Below are 5,594 nucleotides of genomic sequence, written 5' to 3'. Positions count from 1 at the left end.
CGTGCATGCATTCAGTTGTGTCTGATTCTTTGTGACTCCATGGACTGTAGCCCACCAGGCTCCTCTGTCCATGGAATTTTCCAGGCAATAATACTGGAGTGGGTTGCTGTTTCCTACTCCAGGGGATCTTCCTGACTCGGGGATCAAACCCACATCTCTTGCATCTCCTGCATTGGCAGCAGGATTCTTTACCACTGTGCCTCTTGGGTAGGTCCCAATTTTAATAAGCATAACCAGGAGTAAAACCTTGTTTTCTGATTCCTATTCCAGGAAGGGTATGAACTATCAGAAAAGACTTTGAGGAGGAACTTGCATAGGATAGGCGGGTTTTGCTACTAGAAAACACAACCCCAACATCTCAATGGCTCAAAACAACAGAGATTTGTCACGTAAGTCCAACGCAGACGGGTTGACTTTTCAAGGCAAATGCCCTCCACACAGCACTTTAGTGATCCACCCTTTTAAAGCTGCCCCATGGTTACCACATGGGGAAGAGGATCTTTCAATGGAAGTCAAATGCTTTGGTTTTACAACAACGTTTGCTGCCTCCCCCGACCCCATAGCCTGTGGGCCAGAACTACTCATAACATGCTATCTGACTGCAAGGTGTCCGTGTGCAGATTGGAAAAGAATTTCCAGACAGGAGGCAGAATGAAAGGAGAATAAAATTTATTAGAATGAGGGAGGAGGGGGGTTGCTGCCAGTACAGCAGGCCAGCTTCCTGATAATCAGGGAGAGCTGACCCCTCACATGGGTGCTTAGTCTGCTTTTATAGCTTGAGAACAAAGGAGCAGGTTAGGGGTCTTGCAAATCATTTGCTGATTGGATGAGGTATGTGTGCATTCCCTATATAGGGGTGAATGAAGGGTAAGACATACCTTTCCTTGTATGGGACAGATAGGGGACAGGCCATGCTACACAGGAGGGCTCAAAAATTCTGCAATGGTTACAGCATGGCGGGAAGGGTTATAAGGGTCTGGGTTTTTTCCTGTTCCTGAACTTCAAGACCTTTCTTGCTCATCTTGTTCTTTTTTTTTAATATTTATCATTTTTTAAAATTTTGGCTGCATCAGGTCTTGGGCTTCCCAGGTGGCCCAGTGGTAAAAAATCCACCTGCCAAGCAGGAGATGCAGTTTTGATCCCTGGGTCAGGAAGATCCCCTTTCCGAAGAGGAAATGGCAACCTACTCCATTATGCTTGCCTGAAAAATCCCAGGGACAGAAGAGTCTGGTGGGCTACAGTCCATAGGGTTGCAAAAAAAGTCAGACACAACTTAGTGACTGAGCATGCCCACATCAGATCTTAGTTGTGGCACATGGAATCTCAGCTGCTGCTTGTGGACCTCTCTATAGTGGTGGCACTGGGCTTGGTTGCTCTGAGGCATGTGGGCTCTTAGTTCCCTGACCAGGGATCGAATGTGTCACCTGCTTTGCAAGGCAGATTCTTAACCACGGGACAACCAAAGAAGTCCCCTCATCTTGTTCTTTTTTCCTCAGGGGACCATATAAGGGGACAGGGAAGTATACGTTTTCTGTGTTCCAAGGGCATAGGTGAGCACCCACACTCTCCACCACGAATAAATACCGAAGAATAAATAGCATTTGTAGAAGTAGGAGGAGGCCCCCCAAGGACACTAATGAAAACAGTGAAATACACACATAACACCACACCTTTTTGAAAGCTCAATGCTGGGTTCTCTCACACACATTTTTATTAGTTGATTCTGACAACAATTCGCCTGGAAGGTGAATATTGTTCCTTCTTTTATGGTTTAGGAAACTGAAGTTTATAGATGTGAGAAATGGAATATTTCCTGCCATATCATTAAACAAGGATGTCACAATCATCAGCAATTGCAGCCCTCCAATGTGGGATGGTGAACCCTGAGGGAGCTCAGGAAGGAGAAGAATATCTGCTATCTAGATGCTGGAAAGATTGAAGGCACGAGGAGAAGGGGATGACAGAGGATGAGATGGTTGGATGGCATCACAGACTTGATGGACATGAGTTTGAGTAGGCTCCGGGAGTTGGTGATGCACAGAGGAAGCCTGGTGTGCTGCAGTCCATGGGGTTGTAAAGAGATGGACATGATTGAGCTGAGCGACTGAACTGAACTGAGCAGCCATCTGACTGTAGCCACTCCCCATGGTGAACCCAGAGGCAAAGAAGCTCAGGAAGTGAAAACAAAGGATACTGGCCACAGATTAACTAAGATGTAGGGCAACGGCAACCCACTCCAGTACTCTTGCCTGGAAAATCCCATGGACAGAGGGGCCTGGTGAGCTGCAGTCCATGGGGTCACAAAGAGTCGGACACGACTAAGCGACTTCACTTTCACTTTTCACTTTCATGCATTGGAGAAGGAAATGGCAACCCACTCCAGTGTTCTTGCCTGGAGAATCCCAGGGATGGGGGAGCCTGGTGGGCTGCCATCTATGGGGTCGCACAGAGTCGGATACAACTGAAGTGACTTAGAAGCTTAGCAGCATATCAAAGGAACAAAGCTGGTGGAGGTGATGGAATTCCAGTTGAGCTATTTCAAATCCTAAAAGATGATGCTGTGAAAGTGTTGCTGTCAATATGCCAGCAAATTTGGAAAACTCAGCAGTGGCCACAGAACTGGAAAAGGTCAGTTTTCATTCCAGTTCCAAAGAAAGGCAATGCCAAAGAATGCTCAAACTACCACACAATTGCACTTATCTCAAACGCTAACAAAGTAATGCTCAAAATTCTCCACATCAGGCTTCAACAGTATGTGAACCGTGAACTTCCAGGTGTTCAAGCTGGATTTAGAAAAGGCAGAGGAACCAGAGATCAAATTGCCAACATCTGCTGGATCATTGAAAAAACAAGAGTTCCAGAAAAACATTTACTTCTGCTTTACTGACTATGCCAAAGCCTTTGACTGTGTGGATCACAACAAACTGGAAAATTCTTAAGAGATGGGAATACCAGACCACCTGACCTGCCTCCTGCAAAACCTGTATGCAGGTCAAGAAGCAACAGCTATAACTGGACATGGAACAACAGACTGGTTCCAAATTGGGAAAGGAGTAGGTCAAGGCTGTATATTGTCACCCTGCTTACTTAACTTGTATGCGGAGTACATCATGTGAAATGCTGGGCTGGATGACGCACAAGCTGGAATCAAGATTGCTGGGAGAAATATCAATAACCTCAGATACGCAGATGACACCATCCTTATGGCAGAAAGTGAAGAACTAAAGAGCCTCTTGTTGAAAGTGAAAGAGGAGAGTGAAAAAGTTGGCTTAAAGCTCAACATTCAGAAAACTAAGATCATGGCATCCGGTCCCATCACTTCATGGCAAATAGAAGGGGAAACAATGGAAATAGTGAGAGACTTTACTTTTTTTGAGCTTCAAAATCATTTCAGATGGTGACTGTAGCCATGAAATTAAAAGACGCTTGCTCCTTGGAAGAAAAGTTATGACCAACCTAGACAGCATATTAAAAAGCAGAGTCATCACTTTGCTAACAAAGGTCCATCTAGTCAAAGCTATGGTTTTTCCAGTAGTCACGTATGGATGTGAGAGTTGGACTATAAAGAAAGCTGAGCACCGAAGAATTGATGCTTTTGAACTGTTTTTGTTGGAGAAGACTCTTGAGAGTTCCTTGGACAGCAAGGAGATCCAACCAGTCAATCCTTAAGGAAATCAGTCCTGAATATTCATTGGAAAGACTGATGATGAAGCTGAAACTCCAATACTCTGGCCACCTGATGTGAAGAACTGTTTCATTTGAAAAGACCCTGATGCTGGGAAAGATTTAAGGCAGAAGGCGAAGGGGATGACAGAGGATGACAGAGGATGAGATGGTTGGATGGCATCACTGACTCGATAGACATGAGTTTGAATAAGCCCCGGGACAGAGAAGTCTGGCATGCTGCAGTCCACGGGGTTGAAAAGAGTTGGACACGATTGAGCGACTGAACTGAACTGATACCAAAGGAATGATTTCAATGAGCCCAGAGTCTTGCATCTTCCCATACCTAGAAAAGCGCTAAATTCCTTAACTTGGGACATCTGGTTTCAACTAACAATAATCTTTTGATGTTCAGACTATCTATCCTTTACTGCAAAACTTCTAGATAACCTGGCTCCTTCCCTCACCTTCTTGGAGCATTTCTCTCAGAGTCACTTGAGATGCTGACTCCCAGGCTTGAAGTCCTAAAAATTCCCACTGAGTAAAACATAACTCTCAACTTCTAGGTTGTGAATATTTTTTAAGTTGACAGAAACTACAAAACTTGCCCCAGAGATCATATTAGTAAGTGGAGGAAAGTCTAACTCTCTTGAGCTTCCTTTTCTCCATCTCTCAGCTTCACATAATGATCTCTTCACCATTGCATAAAGGATTTATGTTTATGGAGCCTAGGGATTCACTGGGGAGTGATACAGAAGAGCTGGCAATCCTACTGGCCCTTTAGCAAGCTGGGTGGTCAGCACATAAATGTGTGTCTAATTTCTTTTATATCTTAAATATTTCAAAATACTTTTTTTTTTAAAAAAGAGAAGGGGGCAGATAGAATTGAAAACTTGTGACAGTTTCTTAAAGACATAAGTATTTTTAAAAAATAGATCAGCAATGAGAAAGCAGGAAATACATTATTGTTAACATTTACGGAGCACATACTACATCCTAGATAGTTTTAAAAATTTTATTTCTATGTACTAACTTATCTCACTCCAACATGCTACCAATGAGGTAGATATTATCATTATCCTTATTTTAATATGAAATCAAAAACTGAAGAAAGATTCAATACATTATTTAAAGTTCAGTAATTTATAAAACAGAAAAACTAGATTGGAACGAAGCACTCTGGTTTCAGGATGTGTACATATAAAATCCATCACCTGGCAATACCTCCGCTAAAAAGGTGAAGGATGAGTCAGGTTTGCAGCGGTGGGTCAAAATCTTTCAGGCATCTCCTGCGTGTTACATTCTTTACATGTCTGCATGTAGTTCCGCGGGGAATTCAAAACAGCTTTCTTGTGACAGTGACAGAAAAAGAAATGATGTGCTTGGCAGAAGTTTCAAAAAAATTTTTTAAATATACGGGTTTGACTCCCCTGGACTGGTTGAAGGGGAAGGTGATAAGAGGGTTCTATTTTTGATGGAAACTTCCTTGGCAAGTCCGCTGGAGTTGGGGAAGGATTCAAGGATTCTCGAAAGTCGAGTGATTTCGTTGAGTTGGGATTTCTCTCCTGCTTGGATAGGTAAGCTATCAGAACAGTGTGGAATTACTGCTATTGCTGCCATACACACACACACCAGTACACACACACACACCCCAGTTCACACACACACACACACACACACACACACACACACACACACACACACACACACACACACACACACACACACACACACACACACACACACACACACACACACGAGTTCAGGACTGCGGTGTAAAGAACCCAGGTGGGATTCCCACCACCGAGGGACAGAAGCACAGCGGGGGAGCGCTAGACTGACCGCCTCGCGCCTGCGCCACAGCGCGCTCGCGTGGAGGACCGCCGCCAGGGGACGCCCCGCGCGGCTCGGCCCCTCTGTCTCCTCCCCGC

The sequence above is a fragment of the Bos javanicus genome, chromosome 15 (assembly GCF_032452875.1).
Source record: "Bos javanicus breed banteng chromosome 15, ARS-OSU_banteng_1.0, whole genome shotgun sequence".
Classification (NCBI taxonomy): Eukaryota; Metazoa; Chordata; class Mammalia; order Artiodactyla; family Bovidae; genus Bos; species Bos javanicus.
Note: the sequence above shows the minus strand (reverse complement) of the source record.